General features: G+C 43.5%; 1 protein-coding gene across 1 annotated transcript in view; it reads right to left on the bottom strand.

Moving 5' to 3' along the window:
* The window catches only part of LOC141080603 (acetylserotonin O-methyltransferase-like), a 293335-nt gene that overhangs the window by 135799 nt on the left and 132279 nt on the right, over positions 1 to 25257 (bottom strand). The window lies entirely within an intron of this gene.

The raw sequence follows: 25257 nt of genomic DNA, 5'->3' as shown, positions 1-25257 counted from the left end.
TGGAGCAGGGAGAGGTAAGTATTGCAAGTGCTGGTGCCCTGAGCAAGCAGGGGGGGCCCACTGGTGGGCGGCGGTACTGGCACAGGGCCCCTCATAGTACGCCGGTGTGTCTGACGGCGGGTGTGCACCCCCACCGTCAGAGACACTTGATTCTACTATGAGGGACCTTGTGCCAGTGCCGTTGCCAAAGAGTGTGCCCACCCACCTGTCCAGGGCAACGGCACTCGCATGGGTGCGTGCGCCAGGTGGTGACCCCGGCCCTGTGGGGGGAGGCAGCCCAGTTAGGGAGGTGGAAAAAATGGCATATGTTGATGTTGGACATTCAGCAGCTGCAAATGGAGTAATTGGAGAAGTCTGCGGAAGAGGAGGACAAAAGCAAGCCATTTTTCTGGCAACCTACTTGTCAGCAGGGGTGGGTGGGACAAAATCCTTTGGAACTCATGCATGGTTCATTTTAATGAAGGTTAGACCATTAACATTTTGGATCGACAGATGAGTCCTTTTTTCTGTCAGGATTGATCCAGCAGCACTGAAGACTCGTTCAGATAACACACTAGCAACAGGGCAAGCGAGCTCCTGTAAGGCATATTGTGCCAATTCAGGCCAGGTGTCAAGTTTACTGGCCCAATAGTCAAAGGGGAATGACCGGTGAGGGAGAACATCGATATGGGAGGAGAAGTAGTTTGTTACCATAGTTGACAACTGCTGTCTCCTGTCACTTTCGATCGATGCAGTATTACCAGTCGTGTGAGCGGTACTTGAATAATCAGTCCACAACATGGTCATGAAACCCCTGTGTCCAATGCCACTTCGGCTGTGTGCGCCACGAACACCTCTTCCATGTTGCCCCTATGGCTCGTTGGAAAAACATCACCGCCGCTGTGTGCTGGGAATGCCTCAAACAAACGGTTTACCAGAGTTGCTTGTTTGTGTTAGGAACGGCGAAACGCACTAAATAAAAATATAAATAAAGTGCGCTCGCCGCTCGGGGTCCACCGTGCAGTAGGTGAAATAACCGCTGCTAAGTGGTGGCAGGAGCAATATGGCGGAACTGCACACAGGGTTAAACTCCACCCAGGTGCGCAGAGCAATCTCAGTTAATCTCACGGAGATGCCAAAAGTACAAACACAAATAACTGAGCCTATTGTAGTCACAGTACTCAGTAAAAAACACACACATGGTATACGGTCAGAGGAGTAGCCCAAGACGGCGGCACTTCGTCCATCTAGACCTACCGTGTGCACGGCGTTGCAACTGCGAACGCAAAGGAGGCTGCTACTGCAGCGCGTAGTGGACATTGCCGCCAAACGACAAAGGCAAAGCGCAAGCGTAATGTTGGAGACTAGCAGCTGTGCGAGTTGAAGCAGAGGAGCGCTGAAACTAACTCAGTCCCTATTCACATGCGTAATATCAGAGGGAAGGGGTTTTAAATGAGTCAGTCACCAGAATCATGCATCCGTCCTCAAACACACAGCAGCAAGTATGACTATACTAACGCATGGCGGAACAGCCATGTGCGCCTTTTATAGTAGCCAGGACCTTCTGCACGCTTCCAGATCTCTGAGATGGACCAATGAGAACTGGAGCAGGACCTGAGCACATGACTCCCGATCTCCAATGGGAGATCGTCCCATGAGCATGCCCAGTCAGAGGACAAAAGGACTTAGCCTCAGGAGAGATTTGCTGCAATGCAATCTCCTCTGCGATCTCCTCTGCAGTGGCAAAATAGGAGGAGAGTGCAGAATGTGAGGATCTGGATCCCTGCTGAGTAAACGCAGGAATCCGACTCCTAACAGTTTGTTAGCCAATATTAGCTTTAGGTTCTCCTGTGGCATGATGTTTTGGAATTTGCCTTTATAGCGTGGAACCAGGATGCTGGCCAACCAGCAGTCATCATCGTTCATCATTTTGGCAATGCGGGCGTCCCTTTTTAGGATCTGCAAGGCATAATCAGACATGTGGGTCAAAGTTCCAGCTGTCAATGATGCACTGCGAGTGCTGGGTGGAGGAGCACTTTCTGGCAAATCCACATCCCTCCAGTCACACACAAACCCTGTGCCTGACCTTGCCACGCCAACATTTTTTCTTGCCCCTGAGAAGCATCCTCCTCCCCAAAATAATCATCCCCATCATCCTCCTCCTCCTCCTCTTCCTCTTCTTCCTCCACCTCATTCATGAGACTTCCCTGAGCAGACAATGGCTGACTGTCATCAAGGCTTCCCTCCTCCTCCTCCTCCTCGGCTGTAGACGCCTGCTCCTTAATGTGCATCAAAGTTTGCATGAGCAGACACATAAGTGGGATGCTCATGCTTATAATGCCGTCTTCTGCGGTTACCAGCTGTGTGCATTCCTCAAAACACTGATTGACTTTACAGAGGTCTTTCAGCTTTGACCACTGCACACCAGACAACTCCATGTCTGCCTGCAAACTGCCTGCCCATGTATCCTCCCACAAATGAATTACAGCCTGCCTCTGTTCGCACAGCCTCTGAACCATGTGCAGGGTGGAGTTCCACCTTGTTGCAACGTCAATAATTAGGCGGTGCTTGGGAAGGTGGAGCAATCGCTGCAGCTTCTGCATACGACTGGAGTGTACGGGCGACCGGCGGATGTGCGAGCACAGTCTTCATACCTTATGGAGCAGGGGTGTTAACTCCAGATAATTATTGAGAAAGCACTGCACCACCAGGTTCAAGGTGTGAGCCAGGCAAGGTATGTGTCTGAGTTTTGAAAGGGCTATGGCTGCCAAAAAATTCCGGTCGTTATTACTAACTACGTTGCCTGCCTCAAGATGTAGACTGCCCAGCCATGACTCAGTTTGTCACTGCAAGTAGTCGGCCAGTACCTCCGCGGTGTGTCTGTTGTCGCCCAAACACATCATCTTCAACACAGCCTGCTGATGCTTACCACTAGCTGTTCGATAGTGGGACACCTCGTGTGCAACACTGGCAGCTGCGGATGGAGTGCTCGTGCGACTGCGCTCTGTGGACGAGCTTTCGCTTCTGGAGGAGGAGGAGGGTTGAATACCTACAGCCAACTGTTTCCTATACCGTGGGCTAGGCATCACTGTCCCACCGCCGCTGTCCCCTGTGGACCCTGCATCCACCACATTAACCCAGTGCGCAGTGATGGACACGTAATGGCCCTGGCCATGCCTACTGGACCATGCATCTGTTGTGAGGTGCACCTTTCCACTCACTGATTGCTTGAGTGCATGGACAATGCGGTCTTTCACATGCAAGTGGAGGACTGGGATGGCTTTTCGCGAAAAGAAGTGCCGACTGGGTAGGTCATAGCGTGGTACTGCATAGGCCATGAGCTCGCGGAAAGCTTTGCTCTCAACCAACCGGTAGGACATCATCTCTAACGAGATTAGTTTGGCAATGTGGGCGTTCAAATCCAATGTACGCGGATGAGAGGATGAGTACTTTCTTGTCCTACCCAGAGTGTCTGGTAGGGTGAGCTGGACTTGAGAGCTGTATATGGTGGAACTAGCGGTGGACATGGCGGACTGAGAGAGGGTTGGTGATGGTGATGATGTTGGTGTTTTGCTGATGGCCTAGATTCAGTCTTTCGTAGCAATAACATTGTGATTCCATGACTGCTTTGCCCTTGTGACGACACCTTGACATTTGCTGCTGGTGGTGCGCTAACCGGTGGGCTTACAGTGGGAGAAGCGATGTAGCATTGCTGACTACCTTCATTCGAAGCAGGTGCACATGTGGTACATGAGGTTTGGTAGTCCGTCCACGCTTGCAAGTGCATGGTGGTTAAATGTCTAAGCATGCAACTGGTATTCAAATTTCTCAGATTTTTCACTCGGCTAAAGGTCTTTGCGCACTTCTTACAGATAACTTTTGCCTGATCATTAGGATTTTGTTCAAAAAAGTGCCACACTGCACTCTTCCTACTATGGAAGACATTTTGAGACCTTGCATGCTGTGCTAATTTGACCGTCTGGCCAAGCTGTCCTGCAACTCTTTTGGTTCTTGTAACACGTTTTTGGACTGCTACAGTCATGCCAGATAACAGCTGTTGCGATGTCATTGCCTGCTGCGAATCCTCCTCCTCCTCTTCTGAGCTATTGGCAGCAGTACCCTCTTCCCCCATTGGATGCCAATCTGGGTCAACAACTGGGTCATCCATCACCTCCTCTTCAATTTCATGTGCACCTTCCTCTGTGTCACCGTGTAAGGTGGTTTAGTATGTGGGAAGGGGCACCTGAGTTTCATCAGGGTCTGATTCTGCCTCAGTACACTGTGAGGACAATGTAGTCCTCTGAGTCATTGTACCAGCAGAAAAATCTAGCAGTGGCTGTGCATCAGTGCACTCCATGTCAGATTCATATTGGACTGGGGAATTCACGATTTGACTTGCTAACCCAGGCATGGTATGTGAAAAGAGCTCCATGGAGTAATCAGCAGTGTGGCCTGCCACATCCTTCACTTTTGGTAGGGGTGAAGGACACAAGGAAAGGTGTTGTTCCTGACCAGGAGCCTCCACTGACGACTCAGTGCTTTTATTTTTTGAAACTTCAGAAGAGGAGGTGAGAGAGCTGGAGGCTGTGTCAACAATGTAAGCCAAAACTTGTTCCTGAAGCTCTGGCTTTAAAAGTGGTTTACCTACTCCCAGAAAAGAGAGCCTTCGAGGCCTTGTGGAGCCAGACGATGACGCAGGCTCAACACCTCCTGCCTTAGGTGCTATTGTGCTTTTGCCACTACCAACAGATGCAACACCATCACCACCATCGGGACCAGCTGGCAACCCCCGCCCACTTCCATGGCGTCTTCCACCATACTTCCTCATTTTTGTGAAAATGTACCCAAAATACCACCAGCTATATGGTACTGTAAAACAAGGTAGAAGGTGTATTTACTATTGGTGAGAATTTGAATCTCAGATTTGAGGACGCAGAACTATTGTCTCAGGCCCAGGAGAGATTACACCTCAATGTAACAGGCTGAAATTGGATGGTGTATGACAAGTTGGAGGGTGTCTATAGGATTGGTGAGAATTTGAATCTCACTATAGATTTGAGGACGCTGAACTGTTGTCTCAGGCCCAGTAGAGATTACACCTCAATGTAACAGGCTGAAATTGGATGGTGTATGACAAGGTGGAGGGTGTCTATAGGATTGGTGAGAATTTGAATCTCACTAGAGATTTGAGGACGCTGACAATGATGTTCTCAGTCCAAGTATGGACGCAGGCAGCCTAATAAGCAGGACTGCTGCACACACAAAAGGGTGGAAAAATGAACGCTTGGCAACTGTGCAGAAAAGAGGAGGAAAAGTATTTTTGCTTTTAAAAGAGCAGTTTGCACAGCAGTGTGCAAACAGCAATGCAGCTATCAGGGAGCCTTATAAGGCAGCCTAATAACCAACAGAGCTGATGCACAAAAATAGAGCCTCCCCTGTCACTGCACACATTGTGTTGCATTGTAAGTGGAAATCGCTAACAGCAGAAGCAGCTTTTTAGTTCTTCTTCCCTGCCTAACGCTCTACCTTATTCTGAATCAACTACAAAACAAAAGCAGGCTTATATCAAAGCTCATCCATCACAACAAGATATAATGCCCAAGGAAAAATGGATTAATGAGCAATAAAGTAAAAAATGTATATTTTTATTATTATTTTCTTCCAAAAAAGGAATAATAAAATACAAGTAATGAATCAATCAAGAATCACAAAATATAAAGGAATCAGCGACACCTTGTATCCACATATAGATTAGAAAGGGTATCTAAATAGGCAAGTAAAAATGGATTGCACAAAAATTATACATATAGTAGATATATATATATACATATGTGGCAAAATATATAGTATAATGCATAGTTGCAAGTTTTTTCAAATATGAATATATGAAAAACAAGGCAGTTTATGTCACCAATTAGATATTAATTGGTGATATTATTTATATGCCAAAAATAATGCCTAATAACAGGGCTAAAATAGCAGATGTGTTACCTTTAGTGCAAACATTAGCATACTGGCACTGAGATCCCAAGAGCGGTGCTTGACATCCAGGGAGTCAGAAGGTCCTTCTCATAAAAATTCCACAGGAGAGATAACGTCCAGATAGTGAGCAGGGTATTAAGAAGAGATGTAGTCCCGGCCGGTGACTAACATCTATCTATAGATCTGTATCTGTATCGGCCGTCTGTATGAAGTACAGGAGCCGCTCTGGGAAAGCCTGCAAGGTGCAGAGACGCTGCAGGACCTTGCCCCATGTAGCACAGATACTTCTTATAAAGCCTGCATCACTTTGAAAAAACACTCATACATTAATAGCAAATAGTTCGATCTCACTATTCAGACCGTTTAGAATCAAAGTATCCAGTTCAAATATCCATCGGGTTTCCTCTCTGGACATCTGATGTATAAAATTGCCTTTCCTCCAACTTTTGTTGACTACTTTAAGGCCAGTGAATATAATATTCCTTATGGAGCCTCCATGGTGTAGCATAAAATGATTGGAAAGGGGATGTCCTGTATGTTTCTTGTTGATGTTCCACAAATGTTCTCCAATCCTAACATGTAGGGGACGTTTAGTACGCCCTATATAAAGTTTTTCACAAGGGCACATAATACAATATATCACCCCCTTTGTGTCACACGTAATAAAATCCTTGATCGCGACTTCTTTGGATTTATTAGAAATGGCAAACTGTTTTCTCACCCCTAATTTCTTACAGGGGGCACATTTTCTGCAGGGAAAAAAACCATGTGAATGTTTTTGTGAATGGAGGCCTGAGGTCATTGTGGGATTTAAAATAGAGGGAGCTATTATATTGCCCAAATTATTAGCTCTTCTAAAAATAAACCTCGGATATGCCGGCAGTAACTCCCCAATGACTTTATCGTTCTTCAATATCCTCCAATGTTTGGTCACAATTTTTCTAAAAATATGACTATTGGCATTATATTGAGTAATGATAGGAATTTCCTCCATAATAGTGTTATCAATCTCTTTCGTTTTATAGAATGGGAGGAATAGGGCTAAGTGACAGCACATGTGAAAAAGACTTGGGTATACTAATAGATCACAGACTGAATATGAGTCAACAGTGTGATGCAGCAGCAAAAAAGGCAAATGCAATTCTAGGATGTATTAACAGAAGCATACAGTCTAGATCACGTGAAATAATTATTTCCCTCTACTCCTCTTTGGTCAGACCTCATCTGGAATATTGTGTCCAATTTTGGGCACCACATTTTAAAAAAGACATCAACAAACTGGAGCAAGTTCAGAAAAGAGCGACCAGAATGGTGACCGGTCTGCAAACCCTGTCTTATGAGGAAAGGTTGCAGGATTTGGGAATGTTTAGTTTGCAAAAGAGAAGACTGAGAGGAGACTTAATAGCTGTCTACAAATATCTAAAGGGCTGTCACATTGTAGAAGGATCAACTTTATTCTCATTTGCACAAGGAAAGACTAGAAGCAATGGGATGAAGCTGAATGGGAGGAGACACAGATTAGATATTAGAAAAAACTTTTTGACAGTTAGAGTGATCAATGAGTGGAACAGGCTGCCACGAGAAGTGGTGAGTTCTCCTTCAATGGAAGTCTTCAAACAGAGGCTGGACAGACATCTAACTGGGATGATTTAGCGAATCCTGCTTTGAGCAGGGGGTTGGACCAGATGGCCCAGGAGGTCCCTTCCAACTCTACGATTCTATGATTCTATGATTCTATGATTCTATGTCGAAATAACTTATCACGGGGTATTTTACCTACTAGATCCCTGACATTCTGTAGGGATTGAATATTATAACCCTTCTGAGAAAACTTTTTTGTTAAAATGGCAGCTTCATCATTAAAGTCGGCCAACCTGGAACAGTTTCTATGGGCTCGTATGAATTGGCTCTTTGGAATGTTAATGAGCCAACTCGGGAGATGACAGCTATCTAAAGATATATAGTTGTTATAGTCCGTAGGTTTATGATACTGTTTTGTCTGGATAGTGTTCCCATCTATAAAAATATTTAGGTCTAAAAAATTTACTTCTTTAAAACTGGTGGTAGCCGTAAAATTTAAAAACTAACAATTTTTATTTAATTCATTAATAAAATACACTCAAAGACTAGACCCACCAGACCATATAAATACCACATCGTCAATGAAGTGTTTCCATAGTACTAGTTTCGCCCTAAGGTTGCCGTCAGGAAAAATAGTTTCCTGTTCCCACATCCCAACATATAGATTTGCATAACTTGGTGTGAATCTAGTACCCATAGCGGTCCCCCACTGCTGGGAGTAGTAGTCCGCTCCAAATCAGAAGTAGTTATGGGTCAGTATAAATTTAATACATTCAATAATAAAAGAAATCTGGTCATTAGGTAAAATATTAGCCTGTTCCATAAAAAATCTTGCAGATTCACAGCCCTTTTCATGCTGGATTACGGTATACAGCGAAGTAATATCCAAAGTACCCAAAATAAAATGTTCTTCCCATTCAATAGTCTGTAAAACTTGTAGGACATGGGTACTGTCTTTCAAGTAGGCCGGGCGTGTAGGAACCAATTTCTGTAAGTGACATTCCACAAATTTAGACAGATTGGCTGTTAAACCACCTAAAGCTGATATTATTGGTCTACCCGGGGGGTTGGTCAGGCTTTTATGGACTTTAGGGAGATAATAAAAATAAGGAACCCTGGGGTGAGTGGTGTTGATGAAGTCAAACTCCTCTTTTTTTTATAAAACCTCTGTCTAGTCCATTTTTTATTAAGCATTGCATTTCTGCAAGATACCTATCTGATGGATCACCGTCCAAGATTCTATAAGTGCAAGTATCAGACAGTATACGCAGGGCCTCTTTTTCATAGTCGGCGGAGTTCAGAATAACTATACTGCCTCCTTTGTCTGCTGGTCTGATTATAATCTCATGATTATCTTGGAGTTGTTTTATGGCTCTGGGTTCACCGTTTGACAAATTATGTTTAACTTTTACACACCTCCTGTCAGAGATTCTTCTAATGTCATGTACAACATTATTCTGAAAGGTTTCAAAAGCCTCGGAATATTCGTGGATTGGATTGAAGTTAGATTTCTTTTTCAGAGAGGTGTGTTGATATGGCTCAACAGTTTCTAACGTCCCATCAGGATTACTGGTGGTAACTCTTTTTTTAATGTAGTGCTTTTTAATGGCTAGTCTTCTCATAAATGATTTGATACCTATAAAGGCCTGAAACCTATCGAACTTAGCGCTGGGAGCATATTTAAGGCCTTTGTTTAAAAAACTTCTCTCATTATCATCTAGGATATACTTGCTGAGATTAAAGATCTTTTGTTCTGGCTGGACTGATTTGTTTTCCGCTGGTAGTTGTTTGTCCTTTTTTTTGTTCTTTTTTTGGTAAGTTTCCCGCCCCTACATCCCCTTCTCCACTTCTTTTTTGGCCTACCTGAAAAAACGGAAGGTGGGTCTTTTTAGTTTTTGGTCTAGATTTTCTCTCAAGGGTGGCTGTGTTCTTTTGCCTTAAAGATTGATTGACCTGGTTAATATTAGAAATTGAAGGAGTATTTTCTATGTCATCCAATGGTGAAAATCTATTTTGGGTGGATGTAGGGGGGGCTGGTGTAGATATCGCTAGTACTGTATCTTCGGTTTGGACATTATCTTGATTGGAAACCATACTGCATGTATTATTGATCTCAGTGTTAACCATACCAGAAACAAGGTGAATAGAGATTCTTTCGCTAGAAGTTAATAGAGAATTCTCATCCTCTTGTTTTTCATCCAAAGTTACTAGTGGATTATGTGGTCTGGGGGAATAATAATTTCCACCACAGAAGGAATTTGTATTAAGAAAAATTGGATGGTGCAGTCGACTATCAGGTCTAGCAGGCACCGAGTCTCTCCCAAATTTTTTTGTTTTCCTTTCAACAATCTCTTTTTCTTTTATACGTATTCTCCTTCTTATATTAACAGAGATATGAATAATTTCTGGATGTAATTCATATGGTTTGATCACTTCAAATAATTTTGATATCTCATCCCTTATTTTGATTAGACCATTTCTCCTTTTGTCTATAATAAATGACACTGCCTTCTTGGAAAACTCTTTAAACATAGAGTTCCAATCGGCAAATGTGTTACCATCCCCAATATCATCTGAAAGGGTTTTGTAAACTGTGAGACCTTTAGGTGTGGTATTGAATGCCAAGTACCTTTCCAAAGTGGCAATCTCCCACAAATCTCTCATTTCTCTAATAAGGAGTTGTTCCAATATTTTTAAAGAGTCAACAATCTCCTGCACATCTTCTTTATTGGAGGATATGGTAACCTCCTGATGTGGAAAAGTAAAAAAATTTTTGAATATTTTGGATCCTATCTTTTCTATCTGACCATAATTCCGTCATAATGTGCGATTGATATAAAGTGCAAGGCTTTTTTTTATAAAACCAAAGTATATCCTACAGAACAACGCTGCTGCCAATCGATAAGTGGTGTAAAATGTAAACTAGGTAAATGGAATAATAATGTAAAATATATTGTATTATGTGCCCTTGTTAAAAACTTTATATAGGGCATACTAAACATCCGCTACATGTTAGGATTGGAGAACATTTGCAGAACATCTGCAAGAAACATACAGGACATCCCCTTTCCAATCATTTTTTGCTACACCATGGAGGCTCCATAAGGAATATTAAATTCACTGGCCTTAAAGTAGTCAACAAAAGTTGGAGGAAAGGCAATTTTATACATCAGATGTCCAGAGAGGAAACCCGATGGATATTTGAACTGGATACTTTGATTCCAAACGGTCTGAATAGTGAGATCGAACTATTTGCTTTTAATGTATGAGTGTTTTTTCAAAGTGATGCAGGCTTTATAAGAAGTATCTGTGCTACATGGGGCAAGGTCCTGAGGAAGGAATCCGAGATTCTGAAACACGTAGGATTAGCATTCAAGCCCCCTGAGCGCTTAGTTGCGCTCCTTAGCCTGTCACGTGATAACCCACGTGACTGTGATGTCACGCAAGGTCCTGCAGCGTCTCTGCACCTTGCAGGCTTTCCCAGCACGGCTCCTGTACTTCATACAGACGGCCGATACAGATACAGATCTATATATAGACGTTAATCACTGGCTGGGACTACGTCTCTTCTTAATACCCTGCTCACTATCTGGCTTATACCATTCTGGACGTTATCTCTCCTGTGGAATTTTTATGAGAAGGACCTTCTGACTCCCTGGATGTCAAGCACCGCTCTTGGGATCTCAGTGCCAGTATGCTAATGTTTGCACTAAAGGTAACACATCTGCTATTTTAGCCCTGTTTTTAGGCATTATTTTTGGCATATAAATTGTCTTACAGGACTTAACTAGAGTTGAGCGATACCGTCCGATACTTCAAAGTATCGTATCGGATGGTATCGGCCGATCTTTAAAAAAAGTATCGGTATCGCCGATTCCGATACCGGAAGTCCCATTCAAGTCTATGGGACTTCCGGTATCGGAATAAGAAAAACCCTTTCCTGCCCTTGTACAGCCTCTCTGGGGTCTGTACGGGCCTTTCGGGGGGCTGTGCCGGCCTGCCAGGGGGTCTGTGCAGGCTCCGGTGGTCTGTGCCGGCCTGCCGGTGGTCTGTGCAGGCTCCGGGGGGCTGTGCTGGCCTGCCGGGGGGCTGTGCTGGCCTGCCGGGGGGCTGTGCCGGCCTGCCGGGGGGCTGTGCAGGCTCCGGGGGGCTGTGCCGGCCTGCCGGGGGGCTGTGCCGGCCTGCCGGGGGGCTGTGCAGGCTCCGGGGGTCTGTGCAGGCATCGTCCGATGGGACTACAAGTCCCATCGGGCGATGCCTGCTACCATGACAGTGATTGACACATTAGCCAATGATGGGACAGTAGTAGTCCCATCATCCGGCTAATGTGTTAAATGTAAAAAAAAAAAAAAAAAAAAAAAAAATTACATGCTACATACATACAACATGCATACTACATACATGCTATATTCATACTACATACTACATACATGCTACATTCATACTACATAAATACTACATGCAACATACATACTACATATATACTACATGCATGCTACATACATACTGCATGCTACATACATACCACATATATACTACATATATACTACATGCATGCTACATGCATGCTACATGCTACATACATAACACATATATACTACATGCATGCTACATACATACTACATGCTACATACTACATATATACTACATGCATGCTACATACTACATGCTACATACATACTACATATATACTACATGCATGCTACATACATACTGCATGCTACATGCATGCTACATACATACTACATACATACTACATGCTACATACATACTACATATATACTACATACATACTACATACATACTACATGCATGCTACATACATACCACATACATAACACATATATACTACATGCATGCTACATACATACTACATGCTACATACATACCATATACATACTACATGCATGCTACATACATACTACATGCATGCTACATACATACTACATGCTACATACATACTACATATATACTACATGCATGCTACATACATACTACATGCTACATACATACTACATATATACTACATGCATGCTACATACTACATGCTACATACATACTACATACATACTACATGCTACATACATACCACATATATACTACATACATACAATACATTCATACAATACATACATAGACATACAGTACATATAACATAGAGTAACATACTTACCAATACTTGTCACATTGTTCCCCGAAGCCATTGTCTTTTCCGGGATAAATATTAACATAACAAACCACAAAAATACTCACCCACGATCCGAAGCAGTCCACGAGTGTGTCCCACGACGATCTTGGGTAGAGAACTGCAGCATCAGATGATGCTGCCGTTCTCTACGGGCTGCAGGAATCCAATGACGGAAGGTAGGTATCCTTCCGCACTGTATTCCTCCGCCACTTAAAAAAAAAAAAGTCCCTAGTCTCACTTTATGCCATTGCTGTGTGGGAAATTCCCACATGTAGTATATATGTGGTATGTATGTAGCATGTAGTATGTATGTAGTATGTATGTAGCATGCATGTAGCATGTAGTATGTATGTAGCATGCATGTAGTATATATGTAGTATGTATGTAGCATGCATGTAGTATATAAGTAGCATGTATGTAGTATGTATGTGGTATGTATGTAGCATGTAGTATGTATGTAGCATGCATGTAGTATATATGTAGTATGTATGTAGCATGTAGTATGTATGTAGTATGTATGTAGTATGTATGTGGTATGTATGTAGCATGTAGTATGTATGTAGCATGCATGTAGTATATATGTAGTATGTATGTAGCATGTAGTATGTATGTAGTATGTATGTAGTATGTATGTGGTATGTATGTAGCATGTAGTATGTATGTAGCATGCATGTAGTATATATGTAGTATGTATGTAGCATGTAGTATGTATGTAGTATGTATGTAGTATGTATGTGGTATGTATGTAGCATGTAGTATGTATGTAGCATGCATGTAGTATATATGTAGTATGTAGTATGTATGTAGTATGTATGTGGTATGTATGTAGCATGTAGTATGTATGTAGCATGCATGTAGTATGTATGTAGCATGCATGTAGTATGTATGTAGCATGCATGTAGTATGTATGTAGTATGTATGTAGTATGTATATAGCATGCAGTATGTATGTAGCATGTATGTAGTATGTATGTAGTATATATGTAGTATGTATGTAGCATGTAGTATGTATGTAGCATGCATGTAGTATATATGTAGTATGTATGTAGCATGCATGTAGTATGTATGTAGTATGTATGTAGTATGTATGTAGCATGCAGTATGTATGTAGTATGTATGTAGCATGCATGTAGCATGTATGTAGCATGTAGTATGTATGTAGCATGCATGTAGTATGTATGTAGTATATATGTCCCATCATTGGCTAATGTGTCAATCACTGTCATGGTAGCAGGCATCGCCCGATGGGACTTGTAGTCCCATCGGACGATGCTTGCACAGACCCCCGGACATCAGCACAGCCCCCCGGCAGGCCGGCACAGCCCCCCGGCAGGCCGGTACAGACCCCCACAGGGTGCACAGACCACCGGCAGGCCGGCACAGCCCCCCGGCAGGCCGGTACAGACACCGGGCAGTCCACACAGCCCCCCGGCAGGCCGGCACAGCCCCCCGGCAGGCCGGCAGAGACCCCCGGAAGGCCCGAAATGACGGCGCATCATGATGCGCACACACCGCGCATCATGATGACGTCAGGCCGTCAATCAGCTGAACTTCCGATTCCGATGCCGACTTCCGATATTGAAAAAATATCGGAAGTCGGTATCGGAATTCCGATACAGCAAGTATCGGCTGATACCCGATACTTGCGGTATCGGAATGCTCAACACTAGACTTAACCCTTTAGGCTACTTTCACACATCAGTTTTTTGCTGTCAGGCAGGATCCGGCTATTTTTAGAAAAAACGGATCCGGCATAAATTTTGGAGAACTGTAGAAACGGATCCGTTTTTCTGCCGGATCCGTCTAGCAGGTTATATCTGTTTCCTGGGGGCTGGCCAATTGGATCTGAGCATGCGCAGACTTAAAAAAACGGATCCGGTGGCTGGATCCGTCTTTTTCTGGATCCGGCGCATTCCGGCGCCCATAGACTTTCATTGTGGCAAAAAGCCGGAAGCGTCGGATCCGGCGCTTCCGTTTTTTTCGCCGGAGACAAAAAACGTTACAGTAGCCGTTTTTTCCAGACGCCGGAATGAGACAAGTAGCCGGATCCGGCAAAAAACGGATGAAACGCAATGCCATCCGGCACGATCCGGCGCTAATGCAAGTCTATGGGGAAAAACTGGATCCGGCATTGCATTTTGCCGGATCCGGTTTTACAAAAAAAAGCCGGATCGTGCCTGACGGCGAAAAACTGATGTGTGAAAGAGGCCTTAGGTATACATTTTGCTGTGAGCTTTTACATTTCTATGAGAAGGACTATCTGATTCTTGGCGTCAATATTTTAATGTTTGCATAAAAGGGAATCTATATGCCATTTCAGTTTTAAAATTGTCTTATACAATTCAATCCCTCAGGTATACACTCTAGCGCGAGTTTTCATAGTTTTTTTCCCTTATTGTAATTGTTGTATAACAATTTTTTGCACTGGTTCTTTTTGACTTCATTATATCTGGCAGTGTTATCTATCACCATTGACATATGATTAAACCCTCTATCTCCTTATGTATATATGGCAGATCCGTTCTTTAGGATTGCTTTAACATTATTTATTATAGACCTATGGATATATTTTGACATACGCACATGTGCACTTTAATATCTGGGTTTTATCAACGATCAACGATCACTGGGTTTTGGCCGTTGCAGCTGAAAAGAGGAAATCGGAAAACCAGGGGAAGAGTCTTGAGGAGATCATTTGCATATTCCCAGTGCCTTCTGGGATAAGTGAAGAGTCTCCGCGAGCTCAACGATCACTGGGTTTTGGCCGTTGCAGCTGAAAAGAGGAAATCGGAAAAACCTCGGAAATTTGGCTCATCTTTCATCGTTTTTAAGAAATCTCAAGATGGAAGAGGCCAGGAGCCATTTGGTGAGCTGCATTTCTTGCTACATGTTCACAGATTTACCAGTGGAAAAGCCAAACTTCACATGCCACAAATGCAAGCTTGTGTCCCTGTTGGAGGAAAAGTTGCAAAATCTCGAAGAGAGGTTAGCTACGTTGAAGATCATTAAGGAAGGTGAAGAGTTCTTGGACAGAGCACAATTATCTCTTCATGTTACAGAAAGAGAAGAAATTCGAAGTGCACCTGAAGAAACAGAGGAATGGAGACATGTGACCCAGAGAAGCAGGAGGATCAGGAGGCAGTCAGCACCCATACTGCTCAGGAACCAGTACCAGGCTGTCACGCAGGAAAACGATGAAGAAATACATCAGGATAAGACTTTGCCAACAAACAGCAACCTTGTACGCCCTCAGAGTCCTCCTGGATGGAGAAAGAAAAATGTTGTGAAGAAGAAACGGAGAGTGGTGGTCATGGGGGATTCCCTGCTGAGAGGAACAGAGGCCGCTATCTGCAGACCGGATATAACTACAAGAGAAATGTGCTGTCTTCCAGGTGCAAAAATTAAAGATGTGTCTGACAGGATATCAGGACTCTTCAGACCTACAGATGACTACCCATTCCTGCTACTACATGTGGGGACAAATGACACCGCAAGAAACGACCTGGAAACCATCTGCAGAGACTTTGAAGACTTAGGCAAGAAAGTGAAAGAACTGGGAGCGCAGGTGGTCTTCTCTTCCATCCTCCCAGTGGATGGCCATGGAACAAGGAGGTGGAATAAGATTCTGCAGGTGAACAACTGGCTACGTCGATGGTGCCGTCAGCAATGATTTGGATTTCTGGATCACGGAGTGAACTACTTATACGATGGACTACTTGCTAGAGATGGGGTGCACCTTACGAAGACTGGAAAGCATGTATTTGGAAGTCGCCTTGCTACACTTGTAAGGAGAGCTTTAAACTAGAACAACATGGGAAGGGAAGCAAAAGACCAGAAAAAGCCATACACCTGACAAATGCTATTGAGAACTCTGCTATTAGAAGTGGAAAGGAAGAACAAAGACGAAAGAATCTAATTAATAAAAATATTGGAGAAAGAGAAACCAATCACAAACTAAAATGTTTCTATACTAATGCACAAAGCATGGGCAACAAACAAGGAGAATTGGAACTACTAACACAGGAACAGAAATATGATGTAATTGGAATCACTGAAACTTGGTGAGACAATACACATGATTGGAATACAAGACTAGAAGGATACAGCTTATTTGCAAGAAACAGACTTGATAAACGAGGAGGGGGTGTCGCATTGTATGTTCGAAACGCGTATATCTGCACAGAGATTGAAGCTTCAGAGACTGGGAGTTCTGTGGAAACTGTTTGGGTAAGAATACAAGGACAGAACAATGGAAAGGACACCATTGTAGGCATTTACTACAGGCCGCCTGTGCAAGCCGAAGATATAGATGAACTCTTTATGCATCAGATGGCCAAGTTCTCCAAAAAATATGACATAGTTGTCATGGGAGATTTCAACTATCCAGACATTTGTTGGGAAGCTCTCTCAGGCAAAACTAACAGGTCAAGGAAATTCTTATCCTCTCTTGCTGACAACTTTATCTTCCAAAAGGTAAGGGAGAAAACAAGGGGAACTGCTACCTTGGATCTAATCCTTATAAACAGGGAGGAAATGGTTGAGGAGGTAAAAGTGGCTGGGACCCTAGGAGGTAGCGACCATGCTATTTTAGAATTTTGGATTACTAGAGGTGGAAGACCTGTGAAGACTCAGACGTCAAGGTTAGATTTCAGAAAGGCAGATTTTAAGGGATTCAGAAAGAGAATTGGAGGGATCCAATGGCTGGATATCCTTAAAGACAAAAATGTCCAGGAAGGATGGGAAATCTTGAAAAATGAAATTCTCAAAGCACAGTTGTTAACAATTCCGAAAAGAGGGAAGAATAGGAAGCATTTAAGGAAACCAGGATGGATGAACACAGAACTTAAGCACATGCTAAAAAGGAAGAAAAAAATGTTTATAAAATGGAAAGAGGGAGGCATATCTAAAGAAGAATATAATGCTGTCTGCAGTACCTGCAGGGCACAAATCAGATTAGCTAAAGCTGAAAATGAACTGAGGCTTGCAAGAGATGTCAAAAGCAATAATAAAGGATTTTGGGGATATGTCAAAAGTAAAAGAAAAGTCAAAGATGCTATAGGATTTTTACAGGATGAAAATGATGAAATGGTAAGACAGGATGTTGAGAAGGCTGAACTTTTAAATTCCTATTTTGCATCTGTTTTCTCTCAGAAAGGAAATGCAACATCAACTGTTATTCACTGTCCTATTAAGGGAATAGAAGAATCCAGGATATCTATAAACAGAAAGATAGTGAGGAAACACTTAGCTAACCTAAATGAATTCAAGTCTCCAGGTCCAGATGAATTACACCCCAGAGTACTGAAGGAGATAGCAGAAGAAATTTTTGAACCCCTCTCCATAATCTTTGAAAATTCTTGGAGAACAGGAGAAGTGCCAGAAGACTGGAGAAGAGCAAATGTTGTTCCTATCTTCAAAAAGGGGAAGAAGGTGGACCCAGGCAACTATAGGCCGGTGAGTCTGACTTCTATACCAGGAAAGATCTTTGAACAAATTATTAAACAACATGTATGTCAATACCTGGATAAGAATGAAGTGATTAAACAGAGTCAGCATGGGTTTCTAACTAATAAGTCATGTCAGACTAACTTAATTTCCTTCTATGACGGTATCACTGATTGGGTGGATCAAGGAAATGCTGTAGATATAGTATATCTTGACTTCAGCAAAGCATTTGACAAAGTCTCTCATACAATCCTTATTGAAAAAATGACTAAGTATGGAATGGACAAGGCAACTGTTAGGTGGATTCATAACTGGCTTAGTGATCGGACCCAAAGAGTGGTCGTAAATGGCTGCACATCCAGTTGGAAGAATGTCTCAAGTGGGGTACCACAGGGCTCTGTCCTGGGCCCTGTATTGTTCAACATCTTTATCAACGATTTAGATGAAGGAATTGAGGGTAAACTGATTAAATTTGCTGATGACACAAAGCTAGGAGGGATAGCTAATACTAGAGAAGAGAGAGAGAGGATTCAAAAAGATTTAAATAAACTGGAGAAGTGGGCAGCAACTAACAGAATGGTTTTTAACAGGGAGAAATGCAAAGTACTACATCTGGGCAATAAAAATGAAAAAAGCATATATAGAATGGGAGGAATAGGGCTAAGTGACAGCACATGTGAAAAAGACTTGGGTATACTAATAGATCACAGACTGAATATGAGTCAACAGTGTGATGCAGCAGCAAAAAAGGCAAATGCAATTCTAGGATGTATTAACAGAAGCATACAGTCTAGATCACGTGAAGTCATTATTTCCCTCTACTCCTCTTTGGTTAGACCTCATCTGGAATATTGTGTCCAGTTTTGGGCACCACATTTTAAAAAAGACATCAACAAACTGGAGCAAGTTCAGAAAAGAGCGACCAGAATGGTGACCGGTCTGCAAACCCTGTCTTATGAGGAAAGGTTGCAGGATTTGGGAATGTTTAGTTTGCAAAAGAGAAGACTGAGAGGAGACTTAATAGCTGTCTACAAATATCTAAAGGGCTGTCACATTGTAGAAGGATCAACTTTATTCTCATTTGCACAAGGAAAGACTAGAAGCAATGGGATGAAACTGAATGGGAAGAGACACAGATTAGATATTAGAAAAAACTTTTTGACAGTTAGAGTGATCAATGAGTGGAACAGGCTGCCACGAGAAGTGGTGAGTTCTCCTTCAATGGAAGTCTTCAAACAGAGGCTGGACAGACATCTGACTGGGATGATTTAGCGAATCCTGCTTTGAGCAGGGGGTTGGACCAGATGGCCCAGGAGGTCCCTTCCAACTCTACGATTCTATGATTCTATGATTCTATCTAATTGGTGACATAAACTGCCTTGTTTTTCATATATACATATTTGAAAAAACTTGCAACTATGCATTATACTATATATTTTGCCACATATGTATGTATGTATATATATATATCTACTATATGAAACCAATTTTTGTGCAATCCATTTTTACTTGCCTATTTAGATACCCTTTCTAATCTATATGTGGATACAAGGTGTCGCTGATTCCTTTATATTTTGTGATTCTTGATTGACTCATTACTTGTATTTTATTATTCCTTTTTTGGAAGAAAATAATAAAAATATACATTTTTTACTTTATTGCTCTTTAATCCATTCTTCCTTGGGTATTATATCTTATTCTGAATCTGCAGCAGCAACCTCTCCCTAATGCTAAGATTGGCAGAAGTAAGATGGCGGTCGGCGTTAACGCCCTTTTATAGCCCCTGTGATGCCACACAAAGCCAGCCAATCACTTGCATGCCCTTCTCAAAGATGGTGGTGACCGATGCCTAGGTCATCGCGTTGCCCACAGTGTGCGTCCTCCATCATTGGCTGAAAAAGGGCGCTGGAAACATCTTTTGAAATGCGACTTTGGTGCTCAGGTCGCCGACCTCACGCTATGGTCGGGTTTCGTTTCATGAAACCCGACTTCAGCGAAAGTCGCCGACTTTTGAATTTGACCGACCCGTTTCGCTCAACTCTAGTCCTGAGGAGAGGTCCTGGGAGCCCAGGGAGAACATCCATGCCCTTTCTCCTCCAGGAGAAATTTCTGACAGGCTTGAAAAAGAGGTGGTGTAGGGGAGGGGGGTACTGTAGCACCCACATCTGACTGCAGTCCCTCTTTCCCTGCAAAGACACCAGTTTACTCACCGCCAAGGCTCCTGTCCTGGTCCTTCCAAGTCTGCTGCTGCCCAGGGTGCGTGCAATGCTAGCAAGTCTCTGGGCACTGTGCTTAGGGCGCGCACACACACTAACTCTTTCTTAAAGGGGCTGCACATGTTCCTCTAAAGTGTTCCCAGCCTATAGCTGCCGAGTTCGCTACACTCGCCAGTGCTATCCTCAACGGCAGCCGAACCAGCTCCATACACTAGTGCTCACCTCAACGGCAGCCGAGCCAGCAGCACCCGCCAGTGCTCACCTCAAAGGCAGCCGAGCCAGCTGCACTTGCCAGTGCTCACCTCAATGGCGCCTGAGCCAGCTGCACCGGCCAGTGCTCATCTCTCCATCAGACTGTCCTGTCTGCACCTGCAGTTCCTGTCATCTTCTCTGCCTGCCTGCATCTGTTGAACAGTCCCCCAGGCAATCCCAGCTACTCGTTCGTAAGGGTCAGCCACCACCTACCCAAGGTCAGTCCTGGATTAGCACCTGGATTACCTCCCTAGTTTCTCCACGGACCGCGATGTCTTCACGGATTGGGTGAGGCTCTTCGTCACGCCCCTACAGGTCTTCCTTGGACTTTGGCACAGTGGCTCCACCAACCAGCCCATTACAATACCATACTAACAGTAAAATATGGAAGTAGTGTGATGGTCTGGGGCTGTTTTGCTGCTTCAGGACCTGGAGGACTTGCTGTGGTAAATGGAATCATGAATTCTGCTGTCTATCAGAAAATCCTGAAGGAGAATGTCAGGCCATCTTTTTATGACCTCAAGCTGAAGCACACTTGAGTTATGCAGCATGACAATGATCCAAAAGTTCACCTCTGTACAGCTTAACAAATGCAAAATTAAGACTTTGTAATGGCCTAGTTAAAGTACCGGCCTTAATCGGATTGAAATTATGTTGCATGACCTTAAAAAGGCGGTTTATGCTCAGAAACTCTCCAATGTGGCTGAATTACAGCAATTCTGCAAAGATGAGTGGGCCAAAATTCATCCGGAGCATTGTAAAAGACTCAGTGCCAGTTTTCGTAAACTCTTGATTGCAGTTGTTGCTGCTAAGGGTGGCTCAACCTGCTAATAGGTTATTAGGTTTAGGAGGCAATCACGTTTTCACACAGGGCCCTGTAGGTTTGGATTTTTTTTCCCTTAATAATAGAGACCTTCCTTTAAAACTGCATTTTGTGTTTACTTGTGTTATCTTTGTGTAAAATTTAAATCTGATTGATGATCTGAAATATTTAGGTGTGACAAAGATGTAAAAGATTAGGAAATCAAGAAGATGGCAAACACTTTTTTTACACATCTGTATATAAAATTGTAGCATACCACAATACTGTATGAGGTAAGGTAGGACCTCGCAATGGCAATATTGCATACATATAGGACAGGGTGCATGAGTTCTTCTCTCCATCATCAACCTTTCCTAACTTGGAAAAAAATGAGTACAGGAGAACTCAGTTCAATAGTGGATCCTGAAAACTTAGAATTAAATGGCCACACTTTGAATAAATGTAGGCTTAAACTATCACCAAAGCAATGATTAACAAAATTGAATAACCTTTTACCCAAAATGATGCTTTCAGATAAAATTAGTGTGATTTGTCTCTAACTGCAGAAATGCCGAGATGAATTACAGGAAGTGAAGATGGGTCTTTGACTGTCTGCTCCAGGTGTCCTGCCTGCTGAACTGTATTCAGGCATTACACAGGGGTGGGCTTTCAGTTTGGGAACGCCATTGGACAGTGGCAGGAACAATGCATGCTGGAAGATGAGTAAGAAGAAATTTTTTCACAAATAGTGTTGGCAGAATTATGATTAACCCTTTCACGCCGCAAGCCCTTTTTCGTTTTTGCATTTCTGTTTTTTGCTCACCTTCTTCCCAGAGCCATAACTTTTTTATTTTTCCATCAATATAGTCATGTATGGGTTTTGTTTTTTGCACGATGAGTTGTACTTTTGAATGACACCATTGGTTTCCCCATATTGTGTACTGGAAAATGGGGAAAAAAATTCCAAGTGCGGTGAAATTGCAAAAATAGTGCAATTTCACATCTGTTTTTATTTATTTTTTTAGCAAGTTCATCAGATATACTTGATTGCTTGATTTTTGGCAGTTTTTTTCTGTTCAACGTCTATACTCGCTGTTTTTCAGGTCTATTTTTGGCCCTCTTATCCATTTTTCTCTCCCCCTCCTCCTGCACCACCTCGGTGCATGCATCTATCAGTCACTTAGCGTTGATAAGAGACTCAAATCGCTGATCTGCACTTGCGCCCGCTGTTTTCCACAACTTTTTTTTTTTACTATTTTCTCCCCCTCCCTTGCACTCATGCGTCCTGCAGCAACCGAGCCACTGATCAGATGTACACCACTGTTTAGCACCAGCGCTCATTTTTAGAAAGGACTTTTTTTCCTATTTTTTTAATCCCATTTTTGCATCACATCCGTGCGTCCGTCCTGTGCACATCACTAACTGGCCTCCAATTGCTGCTTTTTTTTATTTAGAAAGAAGTTTACAACACACACACATATAAAATTTGGTAGTCACACAAATATCACATACTTAAAAAAGTCCTGCTCCGACATTGACTGTAACAGACAGGATCCCACTTTCCTTTATTTTACCTCCTCAGCCTCTTTCTCCAGTGATACTAAACCGCCATGTAAATGCCCCAGGACAGAAACTGAACCATTGTCCAACGTTTCTAACCCTGTATGGACCTTACTCCCCAAATATTGTGAACCAATGATTCCTGATTTTGTGGCGCAATCAGGAATCAAATTTGAAACCACTTGGCTCACAGAAATAGACTTTTCAAAGTATTTTTCAATAAGGATTTTGTAAACCTCATGGTGGGCCAAACAAACTTGTACGCCCAGCAATTTGTCATAAAAGAGCCCATCATCATTTTCCAGCTGGACTCCTGTAGACGCAGTAGAAATGATAACGTTTTGGAGCTGGTACTTCAAATGGGGCTACTGAAGAAGCCAGAACTTAGGCAATATTGGAGTGTTGATGTTTTGTATAATGCTTGTTGTTCCAAATGGCCATGACCCATAACCGTTTTGAAGCCATCTAAAAATTCTTGCATGATTATGATAATGCAATGCCCTTCCCAAGGTGACCCCAACTTTGGCTGTCTTTTCAAAGTTCGGCTGGTCATTGAGCACTTTAGGAACAAGTTTGCTGAGGTGTACTTTCCCCAAAGGGATATCTTCATGGATGAGTCCCTTATACATTTCAAGGGGAGGCTGAAATTCCAGCAATACAAGCCCAAGTAAGAGGATCAGGTACGAAATTAAGCTTTACAAATTGTGTGAGAGTACCTCAGGATACACCCACAAGTTTAGGGTTTATGAAGAGAAGGATTCCCAGATTGAACCTCCTGAATGCCCGCCTGTCCTGGGAGTGAGTGGGAAAATTGTAGATAGCTTTTATTCCAGAGTCTCACTGTCCAAGTCCCTCTCTGCGTGAACTACTGCAGCCTGCGATACTGTCAACAAAAATCAAATAGGCCTTCCTAATAGTGATGAACAAATTTGTTTTGAAAATGATCGCCAAACATAAATTCGGCACACATATGGCACATTCGGATTCGTAATCGGAAACACTGTAAAAATCGGTAACATTCGGTAAAAGTGCGGGAAAATATTTGCGTTGCCACAAAAGTATTTTCAGCACTTAAGCAACGCTAATGGTGGTGTATCATGAGCATTTGGCACATGTTTGATGAGGGGAGGGGGTTTGCAGAGCTCAGAGATGTGGAATTCTTGTAAACAGAATGCCCGGTGGGCTGGCAGCTGTTGGCTGCCGTAGCCGGGTGGGGAACAGGGTGGGGAACTGGTGGGGAACCTCCAGCCCATGATGCCACATGCGGCCCGCAGGCTGGTCACCGCAGTCTGCAATTCTTCGGCGGCAGCCCTGCCAGCTGCCGGCCATTTAACCCCCAAGTGCACGCAGCGTTTATTACAGAATGCTGCCTGCACATGAATGATGATGTCATCGGTGTGGACAGGGTTAGCACTGAGGTGGGCGGGGTTAGCGCTCAATCCTTTCCAGAATGAGGAGCTCAGTGCATGTATGCAGGTAATTTCTGTGCCTGGTGATCTGTGCCTCCAACTACATGCCCCCTGTGATCTGTACCCCCCCAGCTATATGGACCCCTGTGATCTGTGCCCACCTATATGCACCCCAATGATCTGTGCCCCCAGCTATATGCCCCCTGTGATCTGTGCCCCCCAACTATATGCCCCCATGATCTGTGCCCCCAACTATATGCCTCCTGTGATCTGTGCCCCCAACTATATGCCCCCTGTGATCTGTGCCCCCCTAGCTATATGCACCCCTGTGATCTTTGCCCCCAGATATATGCACCCCTGTCATCTGTGCCCCCAGATATATGCAGCACTGTGATCTCTGTGACTCCCAGCTTTCTACCCCTTGTGATCTATGTGCCCCCTGTGATCCCTGTGCCCCCCAGCTATGTGCCCCCTGTGATTTTTGTGCTCCTCCAGTGATCTTTGTACCTCCCCCATGATCATCATGCCACCCCACGGTGATCTGTGTGCCCCCGGTGATCTATGAGCCCCACCCTGTGATCTATGTGCCTCCCCCAGTGCTGTATGTCCCCTTTTTTTGTTTCCTGCTCTACTGACTGTCCGAGCCAGGGACCCGCTCCTGTGCACGCTGTTATGAATGAGTCACCGAGGAGGAAAAACAAAAAACAAGCTAAGCCACAGAATACTAGAGAGGTTGGTAATTAAGCGGATTGCAGACCCCTGATCCTATCCACACAACTAGCAGTAGCCGTGGAGCGTACCAACGATGATCCTAGACGCCTCGTCACAGCCGAAGAACTAAATA

This window comes from Dendrobates tinctorius, unplaced genomic scaffold (assembly GCF_039654945.1).
Source record: "Dendrobates tinctorius isolate UK_male_01 unplaced genomic scaffold, ASM3965494v1 ptg000016l, whole genome shotgun sequence".
Classification (NCBI taxonomy): Eukaryota; Metazoa; Chordata; class Amphibia; order Anura; family Dendrobatidae; genus Dendrobates; species Dendrobates tinctorius.
The sequence above is the reverse complement of the archived record's forward strand: the minus strand, read 5'-3'. Positions and strand labels throughout refer to the sequence as shown.